The sequence below is a fragment of the Mastigoproctus giganteus genome, chromosome 5 (assembly GCF_048544385.1).
Source record: "Mastigoproctus giganteus isolate SK-2022 chromosome 5, ASM4854438v1, whole genome shotgun sequence".
NCBI classification, from domain to species: domain Eukaryota; kingdom Metazoa; phylum Arthropoda; class Arachnida; order Uropygi; family Thelyphonidae; genus Mastigoproctus; species Mastigoproctus giganteus.
In genome coordinates, this window is record NC_143579.1 from 107,980,661 (window position 1) to 107,992,057 (window position 11,397).

An 11,397-nucleotide genomic window follows, 5' to 3' on the forward strand; every position below is an offset into this window, starting at 1 on the left:
AATCGACCAATGCTTTTCTCACAGACCTAAAAATCTTCATACTCTGATCCCCAAATGGTCTACGTATACTAACCTACTGGACATCCCATTTAAAATTCCAACAGCTCTCAACAGTAAATCTCAACTGGACGTCATCTTCTTAAATTTTTTATCATTTTATGATAAGCTCTCAATCCATGCTCTCATCTACATTCTGGAAAAGTACTTTGATATTAGAGGAAGCCTGTTAAAAACTATCAACCTCATTCTTACACCAAGACAATTCATCATCAGCAATAAATCCTTCCAACAGGAGTGCGTTATAAAGCGGGGAGTACCGCAGGGAGGTGTCCTCTCCGGTCTGCTGTTTGCTGCTACCCTTAAACCTTTCCTCGCAACTTACGCTAACTTTTCATCATATGCGAACGACCTCAAATTACATATAACATCGAAAGACGCTGAACAGACTCATCTCATAAATCAGCGAGTCTCCGCCCTTATTAACAGCCTTATGCCTATCTACTGAAAATAGGTCTGGAGCTAAACATATCTAAATCAGCTCAAATCACCTTGACGAAAAGAAAATCAAACATGACATCACAGCCTATCACAACCGATTGCAGACAAAGAAAGTGAAATCTCACACCGATCTCGGCTTGACTTGGGATGAGGACCTCACTTCGATGTAGTTGAGAGATACGTCCAGCAGTGCCTACAACCAATTGCACGATACGAATCACCAGGGCTGTAGTGGAGGGTATACGCAGGTATACACCGGATATCCTCTGGATTTTTTAAGGTGAACGTATACCCTCTGGAATTCGATTAATATGCACAGTATACTCTCTGATTTTCGTAATATTCATAGAGTATAACGTCTGCTAATTTTATGGCTACACCACTGCGCATCATCAATCTGGTCCTTTGCTCCGCCATCGTATTTAAACAGATTCCTGGTAGTCGAGTACCTGGTAAGGCGCTGGATGAATAGGATCACGGGAAACCTATAAACCATCTCCAGGGCTGTTTCATATACCAACCTAAACATAACTCCCCGGAGAGTTCACATAGTATCCAGGAATGTTCTTCTTCTGTTTCAGATGCTTGCCGGTGTGACTGATGCTCCAAGTTTTCAAGGATTTATCCCAACTCCATGTGCTGAAAGCAGTAATGGCAATCGCTACCCACCGTTACATTCTATAGCGTCCAAACTCTCCTGTCTAAAGAAGTTATTTCCAAAAAACGTAGTCAACCTTTTTAATCCATTGGCAATAGACCCTATGAAATACTCTGAAAACAAGTAATACAGAGTGAAGAACCTCTCTGAAGCCCATAGCTTACTTCAACTATACAACAGGAGCACCCCCGATGAAACTAATCGGATAAAGAAGGTGTAATACTATAATTAAGAAGTACGAGTACATCGTGTAACAAGTGAAAACGCAACATAAAATCACTGTTGAACATTTACTCTTATAAGATACTGCAAATAATTGCCTATTCTAATATTGTCAGTAATTGCATTTTGTAAGTAATATTGTAAATGATTGCTATTTTTGCCTTTTTACACCCTTCTAGCCGGTTGGCTGTGTAAAAGGGGTGAAAGCAAACTGTAAGGACCCGTCCTTACATTAATTAATAAAAATGGTTAAATATTATGAGAATTTAACTGTAGTACGAATAGTGGTTTTCTGGTACAAACAACATGGATTAAGAAACACTGGAATTCAAAAATACCTTCCAGTCACTCTCTGTTTAGTAGTAGCTTGTTTGTATAGAAGTTCTTTGACGAGTGAGTGAAAGTAATATACCATGACAAATCCCCCATTAAGACAGAGGCAGATGCACCATAGAAAGGGCCAAGAGTGCTTAAGCTGGCCCTCTTAAAGATTTCACGGTGAAACGCTATTAGAGGTAGGTGACGTCACCAGGTGTGCGCGCGTGAGGTCACGGGAGGAGCTGTGACGCTTCTCAGTTGACCTGAACTTCCGCTTCTCTTTCTGGATTGTTCTGGTATGTTCGAGGTCCACGGAAGTTGGGGCACAAAGAATAAAGAAGACCCGCCCACGGAAGAGGAGAGGAGACAAATGAGAACACAGGAAAAAGGATGTGCAGATCTCCTATTGGCCAGGAAGAAAATAGAGGGAATTTTGAGAGGGAGATTCTGAAAAGGTTTTCGGGGCATTCTGGAAAAGTTTCCGTGAGATTCGGAAGAAGTTTTCGGAGGAGTCGGAAGAAGTTCACGGAGCGGTCTGGAGAATGAATTGAAGGAGTTGGAGAACGATACTAAGCAGAGCAGTAGTCTAATTTGGGTGATAGCTGCAGACCTGAGATAGATGGAAGCAGTGATAGAAATTCTGCATATCCCGACAGCCAGTAGGAATGTTCACCTGTAAACATGGAAGCCATAATGAGGAAGAATCACACCCTGAGAATTATATAGGCAAAGTCAGTCGAATGAGTGGTCGAACCATTGACCTACTCGAAAACCCCTCTATCCACGGAAGAAGAAATGCTGACCGATAAAGAGTATGCGACACTGATTGATTCCAGCCGTACAGTATCCGGTAGGGAAACACCGTAATCACCGAGATCCCCAAAAGAGCGCCCCCGCATTCCAGTACCTGAATGACCGATATGAAAGGAAGCCGAGCAGGGAGGAAAGTTCCAGGCCAAACACGTAAGTGCTAGAGAGTTTACCGACATAGGTGTACCTAATTTATTAAGGAGAGGACTTTAAGATAAATAGACATATATGGTTAAGGAGGGGGGTTTAAGTAATGAATATATGAATAAAAGTGTAATGTATTTAAGACGGACGTAGCCTATAATTTGAAGTGAAGCTCCTCATATTAATGCTTGCTGGAAGGAGAGATTATAATAGATAACTGAGAATTGTTTAAAGTTGAGAAAGGTTTTTATAATATATATGAAATTAAAGGTTGAAATTTCAATTTATTATGAGTTGATTTGTGGAGAGTATTTCTGATTTGAGTAGGGGCTAATTAATAAGTGATATATAAAGGTATGGAGGATTAACTGTTCTGAAGGGTAATGTTAAATTGAATTGATTAATATTTTCTGTTGACCTGAATGCAGAAAGGGTGTCTAATTGAATATATACAATTTTTTTACAAATTGAGACACGACCTCTGAAGGTTTTTGTGAGCCAGTTCATTGGCTGGTAGTTGTTGGTTTATTATACAGACTGTTCAGAAGAAGAGTGGGAAGAATCTATATAAAGTGTATGACACGACCTATTGAAGTCCCTGTAAAGAACATGAAGAGACACCATGTCAGAATGAATAATAATGTGTATTAGAATAGGATATCAGATGATGAAACAATTGAGTTTGAACAAGATATTTACACATATAAGGGTTAATGAATTAACAAGTCACCAGCCAAATATAGTTTGACCAAATACTATTGCTAATTTCTGTATGATATGTTAATAAACATTGTTTTATTTTACATTCAAGAGTTGGAGTCTGTCATTCCGAAACTCAGCCAATCCTGTGGAGAAATACTTAAAATAATTAAGGTCCCCTACGAGTCAGGTAATCTTCTGAGAACAAACAAGTCAGATGCTAAGTGGGAGGATTGGACTACGGGGATATACATATAAAAAAGGGGATAAATTATAATAATTAAAATATAAAGAAAATTAGGGCAACCAAGAAAAACAATAATACACCCCCACCCCCACAAAACATTTGCTACAATAATAAACAGATTTAATAATAATATGCATACTTGATTATACTTAAATAAATGTATACATAAAAGAAAACAAGAATGGACGAAATATACACTGCCCTACCATTAATATCCGGACACACTTCCATGGATGGGGAAACAGGTCCTACGCATGCAACACGTCACAGAACGTGCTGTAAATATGCACACTGGGCTTCGAACAGACAATTGCAAAAGTGGGCATGCAAGATGACACGTTCAACAGAATTACCTCAACAGTTCAACAGAATTGATCACCTCAACAAATGCTAGACGCCGATTAACATGGTGTAAGGAGCTCGAACCCTGGACTGTAGAGCAGTGGAAAATAGTCCTATGGACAGACGAGTCCAGGTTCGCATTCTACCAGTCTGATGGCCGTCCCTGGGCGTGGCGAATGCCAGGAGAACAGTTCCTTCCTGATTGTATGTCATGGTATGGGGCTCCTTTCATGGTTTGGCTTGGGCCCATTAGTCGTTATCGACAAAACCATGAATGCTGTGAAATACCAGGACATCCCGGAATTATTCTCTTCCAACATTATGGAAGTACTTCGGGGAAGGCCCATACCTGTATTAGCAAGACAACCCACCATGCCATACTGCTCGGGTCATAACAAAGTGGTTTGAGGACATGGGTGTGGAAAAGGTGGATTTACCAGCCCAGAGTACTGATCTGAACCCTATCGAGCATCTTTGGAATGTATTGGATCGTCGGGTACGTGCACATCGAGATCGCCCAAATAACAAGACCGAACTGGTGGCTGCGTTAAAGGCCGAATGGAGTAACATATCACCTGATATTTATAAAAAGCTTGTTGAGAGTAGGAAAAGGTTTCAGCACAAAATATTAAATGACACAATAAAAGCCTTTTTTTTGTCTAAAGGCAGGTGTTTCGATATTAATGGTAGGGCAGTGTAGATAGGATGGAAAATGATAGATTGATAATAATAATAAGGAATTAAAAAGCCAAAGAAAGGATCATCTTTGAGCTTAGGATGATAAGGAAGAAACTCCCGCTCATTTGGATTTTCTTTGTTTCAGGAAAACAAAGATTATCCACTTGCCACCTAAGTGGTTAATCTGCATATCAGAGGAGCACCAGTTTTCGAAGAAATACATGAATATGAATTTATGAAAATTGTATAATATGGGAAGTCTGCCAAAGAATTATTTCACATTGGGACACATTAAAAAAAAATAAAAAGAAAGAAAAAAAAAACCAATTGATTTGATTTTATATAAGGTAAATCAATCAAAGTTACTTTTTGATATACAAGAAGAAATAGTGATGATAAATTCATTACATGTAAAAAAAATTAAGATACATTCTTCCAAAGCTATAAGTTTTCTTCTTCGTGTACTGCAAGCCAGTTTCTGTTGAATGGTAACTTTTTTCGCCTTGATATTCTCGCATTCAAATGATAAAGTCTTCTTGGCTTTGCGTGCCTAATCTCCGTTAATTAAATGAACTCATAATATTTCCATCGTGGTGTTTTCGTCAAGCTTCATTATTGCAAATGGGCTCCACCTGAACAAAAAGAGACAGCCGATGCAAGCAATGCGGTGGACAAGAAATCATAAAATATTTAAAACAGAAACAACCAGAAATTATCTACTGTTAATAAAACGTTGTACAGTATATGTGCCTTCGAATATAAAATTATGGTTTTTTAACAATTACTGGCACGCTGAAAAATCCATTTTAACTTTTTGTGTACGTCTCTCCTTCTCTCTTTTCAGTAACCATAAATTTAACTAAAATCGACCATACCGATTCCAAAACACAGATCAGTCTGGGAAACGTCGTATTAATATTTAATAAATAACTACTTCTCAATATATTCTCGAAATGAAATTACGTGGATTGTTTATTTAGAAATAATGCAGTTGTGGAAGAAATACATATTTAACCTTGTGAAATCAAATTGGAATTTGACGCTATTGTACTAATCAGAAAGTTATGAACTACAGGTGAGTAATCTTTACTTCCCACCATGTTTCATCTACTTAAAAAAAGGTGTCATTTCTGGATTTGGATTTTATACGTGGAATGAAATTGAAAATATGAAATGAATATTGAAATGGAAAATGGCCTATAACTCTCAAGTTCCCCCTCTCCCATCCCCAAAAGTGATATAGATGTTGTAGGGTTTTACGCTCATCAGCGACTAAATTTATATTGCGCCGTATACTGTATTACGTATGTAAATTGTTCTATGCTCGTTTGCTGGACGAAAAACTCGATTTTCCGGTAGAAAAACCATTCTACCTTCGCCTGAGACCAACTAAATCAGTCACATTGTGAAAAAGGTTCATAAAAATTCCTCTCCTCACTGACAGGATACAAATTGGGTCTTTTCCATCAGGTGTAGGAAGGAGGGCAATCCTACCAACTGTGCTACCGCAAAGGCCAACTAACACAGAAAATTTTGAACCCCCCCCCAGCATAATTCTGTTTCAATAATGGAGCGTTACTGCTAGATTTCTATGCAGCTAAAATATTCACTCCCTCGCCAATCTCGGAAAAACCAAAAGAAAAAAAACAAAAAAAAACGCGAGTTTAGGGGTGATTAAACCATGCAATTGCAATCCTCACCCGAGACCAACTCAGCTAGTTGTCAAAAAAAAGCGCCATAAAAATTGCTGCCTTCAGTAACGGAATTCGAACGCAGGCCTTTTCTATCCTTTTACAGTAGAAAGGAAAACCGACCGAAGAGGGAATTACAACAATATATACGCCTCCCTCATAGCCTTAGTTACTTTGGCACCTAACAAAGATATATAGCCATTAACCTGCTTAGGTTTACTGAAGCCAAAATAGACTCGGCTGAATCTTGGCTTAGTATTTTCACAGATCCCATCCATACCTCCTTGCAAGAGGTCTGTAGAGGTTGGATCTTTAATCTGAAGAATGCATTTTCTTTAAATAACTTAAGTTTACCTCGAGTTACTTTCTCTGGCACTCTCGTCTGGCATTCGAATTATCGTCTTTGCAACTTCTTAGTAACAAAAGTTAAAAACAGAACTTAAAATCATCTTTTCTCTAAAATACGACTTGCAGCTATTAAATAACGAGACTGCACACGCAGCCACTACACAATAAATGCCACCTGTGAAACAAAGGCACAGCAGTTCAACTTGATCCTTTCCCTAGTTATCAGCTAAATCTCGTTCCAACGTGCTCATTCGATTTGTAGTGAGACAGGTTTCCATTACCTTGTATTTTTGCAATTTACAGGAAAAATGACAGACAAAAAGAATCAAACAACGAATTAACCCAAAATTTTTAACAAAACTAAAGACAACACCAACTGAAAGTTATGTGTTTACATCAAGTTTATGGAGAGATTACTATGTCAAGGGCTCACGTGTTTGAATGGCATAAAGGATTTTTAGAATGAAGAGAGAATAGGGAAGACGATGAATGACCAGGCCTTCGGTATCCATGAAAACCGATGCAAATATGGACCAGGTGTCAAATTATTATACACTGGTGTGGAAAACTGAAGGATCAGTCAGGTTTTCACCTGTAGCTTCTCATAGGAGTGGTCTGGATATGGGAAAAGCATACCAAAGGAACCTCGTGAGGTACAGAAATTATGAAGACAACACCGACACAGCAATGAAACAAAACGGTACAGAGGGACTTTATTCAAAAATGGCAACACAGTACTGGCTACCTTGATACAGATGCATCAGTGCCAAAGATGGAACAAAGGGAAGAAGTGGTCCTCAGTAGGAGATGTGGCCACCCCTAATGTTGATGCAGGCTTTGCACCGCCCGTCCATACTTAGAACAATGTTGTCGATAGGTTCTTGCGGTAACATCGTCCATTCCTCTGTCAGCGCCATCTTCAGCGGGTGAAAATTTTCTTGTGGGTGTGGACGTGCCACTAGGCGTCTCCCCAGAGCGTCCCATACGTGTTCGATGGGATTTAGATCGATGGAACGGGCAGGCCAATCCATACGAACAATGTCCTCACTTTCCAAAAGCATATCACAGTTGCAGTGCGATGGGGTGTGGCGTTATCATCCATAAACACGAACTCGTACCCAATGGCACCTCGGAACAGACGCACATGGGGAAGAATTACCTCAGTACAGTAGCGTGCACCGGTTAGAGTATCGCCTTCCAGTATCTGGAGTTGTGTACATCCATCCAAGATAACGCCTCCCCAGACGAGAACGCCTCGACCGCCATATCGATCCCTTTCAGTGATGTTTGCGGGGAGATACTGTGTGCCAACCTCCCGCCAGATTAGCTGACGTCAAGAATCCCTGCTGAGACTGAATCTACTCTCATCAGTAAAGAGTACCTTAAGTAAAGCTTTTGTGGTTGTAACCTTTAGAAATAGCGGTGGTCCTTAAGTGTTGCACACCAGTGTATTAGGGTTACCCGTAATTGATTACATAAACCCTGTAAATTGTGTCTGTTCTCTGGTCGATTTGTCTGTTTGCTGGACGGAAAAAAAACCCTGGGGTTTTTGGGGAAAAACCACCTTGCTATCTACGCCCGAGACCGACTAACTCAGCCACTGAGTGAAAAAAAGCCCATTAAAGTTCCTCGCGTCATCGACGGGATTCGAACCCGGGCCTTTTCCACCCGCTGTGGAGGGACGGTGACAATACCACTGTGCTATCCGCGCAGACGTGCACCAGGTATAGACGTTGATTGGAAGTGATGGTCGTTTAAGCATTATAATAGTAGCACCAGAACTCCCTCGTGGTTAGCAGTGTTGGCAGGATCGCCGTCCTCATCACACCGGGTGGAAAAGACCTGAGTTCGAATCCCATCGATGACTGGAGGACTCTTTATGGGTCTTTTTCACAACGTCGCTGAGTTAGTTGGTCTCAGGTGAGCCTATCATGGTGTTTTCTTCCGTAAACTCGAATTTTTCGTCCAGTAAACAGAAAATCGAACACAGATTGATAAAGTAAGCAGTTATAGGACGTAGTAAAGATATCATAGAGCTATGAAGGGGCATGATTGTGGGAGCTCGTGCGTTGGGTGCTACCATATCGAAAATGGTACAATGGGTCAAACCACCTCCTGCCGACTAAACTGTAAAAGATTACACAAGGTGAATGTTCGGGCGCGTTGAGCTCGTACAACGCGCTGAAAGCGCGTTGTACGAGCTCAACGTATTAGAACCTATAGTACATAGTACCGTGCATGGATTGAATGTTGAGAATATGAAAGAAGATATTTGTTGACATAACTTGAATTTCTGTAGATTGTTCTCAGCAAATAAGTATGAAGCAAGGTTGTTCCAGAAAACCGAAGTCCAATGAATAATGAGGAAGAAGAAGAAAAGTTGTTTCCGTGAATTTGAAGTTGTACATTGATATTTATTACTTAAAGCGGTCCCAGCCAACCAATGGCAACCCCGCTGTCAGTTACACATAATTTAGCAGTACTCTTACACACAACGTACAGGGAGGGAAAAAACCTGCCATGACCAAAAAAGATTGATATGAATAAATTGTTGGACAGTAAAATGATGTTGACTGGTTGCAGCATGTGTTCAGACTGCTTTGGAAGGAACAGGAATTATAGAAGCCAACTCAAAAGAACAGGGCCAGTGGAAGTATCTATAGAAAAGGCATGCAGCAGAAACAGAACTTCTATGAGATAGAGAGTGAAGAGACTCTGTTAGAGACGAGTCATAAATTAACCTAACTGCCCTGTTCTGAATGGAATCTAGAGACCTGAGAGCGAGTTTGGGCCCCGGATGTGGATGAAAAATATTGTTCCGCCTCAGATGTGGGGTGGGAACAATATTGCATGGTAGGACGAATTTGCGATTTGTACAGCAGGGCAAGATTTCTCAAAACTAGAAGATGGAATGTAATGTGCTATCATCAGCAAAACTATAGATAGGATTTCAGGTCTAAGATGCATTTAGGGCTAAATGGAATAAGGTCTTTAATATACAAGAGGAAAAGAGTGGGAGAAAGAACTGAACCTTGTAGAACATCAGCATTCTCACAGAGAGCCATCTCCTATCAACCGAAGTAAGCGGTCAGAGAGAAAACTGGATACCCAATTACAAAAAACACTTGGAAAACCATAAGATGGAAAGGCTTATTTAGAAGACATTTACGCCAAACATGATCAAAAGCAATTGAAATATCAAGAGCAATTGTTTGAGTTTCACAAAAAATTTCCATTGATATTTTCCATAGATGGGTAACATAAGCCAAAATATCATCAGTGGATCGACCCTGACGGAATCCATACTGGCGGTCATTGAACAGAGCAGGTTGGTTAATTGACTTCTACATTACTGTAGAAACATTTCTACAGAACTGGCTGGATATAAGCAAATTTCCAAGCAAAAGAAAAACTCTTTGAAATATGGAAGAGAAAAAAGGCGACACAGAACAGGTGTAAAAACCAGGAGCATGGGTTTTGAGAACAAGTGGAGGAATACCATCAGGACCTGGAGCTTTCTTAGCATCAAGACTGATCAAATTTTTCTGACGTCCTTTTTTGACGTCAGAAAAATTTTTTTCTGACGACAGGAGGCATCGAATGGTGTTCTGGTAATGGTGGGAGGTGGTTTACCAAGATCATTCATACACCATTTGGAAGTAAAATAGGATGCTAGTAAGTCAGCTTTATCTTTGGCTGAAGTGGCAATAGAACAATCTGGTTTTGACAGACTTGGGAACAGAGATAGGGAAAAGTTGTGGCCAATAGCTTTGGCAAGAGACCAAAATATCATATGAACAAGAAGTAAGATATCTAATCTATTGTAATAACTGCTTTACAATTGTTGCGCGCTTTGGTGTAGACAGAAAATGAACCTGGAGATTTGAAACAAGCCAGATACGACATACAACATTCTTCTCTTGAACAGCCTTAACACATTTATTGGAAAACCAAGGTTTAGATGAAAGACGAGATTGTAAGGTGGAGTGTGGAATGAAGGATTCCATCTCTACAAGAATAATTTCAGTGACACGATCTGAGCAATCCTTGATATCAGAAGATTTGAAACAGTAATACAACCAAGGAAAAGAAGAAAAGAAATCTCACAGATCATCCTATTTTGCATTCTTGTAATGCCAAACAGCACGAGGTTGAGAACTGCTACGAGAGAAAAGTTCCATTGGCGAAGAGACCATCGCCAAGTTGTGGTCTGAGGTGTCTAGAGGACCAGTCACCTCGACCGCCTATTTAGAAGGGTTGTTTGCGAGAAAAAGATCAAGCATGTTGGCTGTATGGTTAGGATTGTCCGGTATTCTTGAGGGTAAATGAACAATCTGTGCGAGGTTATTAGTAATTGTAAAAACCTCAGCATATCGACCAGATGAGTCCGTGTAATTAGAAAATGGAAGCCAGCTGGAGTTGTGAACATTAAAATCACCAAGGAAAATTATCACACAGTTAGAAAACTTGGACTGGAGAAAGTCAAGTTTCAAAAAGAGGAATTAAAAGAGTTCTAAGTGATTCGTGGGATTAGGAGGCAATTTTGATGAATTTGACAGAATGTGGGAGAAAGATCTTAAGACAGAGAAGATCGAAAAGAGGAGATTCCAAATTCCGAACTGTCTGACGGAAAATATCAGAACGGACATATGCAGTTTTGAAACGAAAGGAATCATATAACGAATAATTCAGATAACTGAGAAGGGCAGTGATTGAATCAGCAGATAACCGGGATTCTGTGA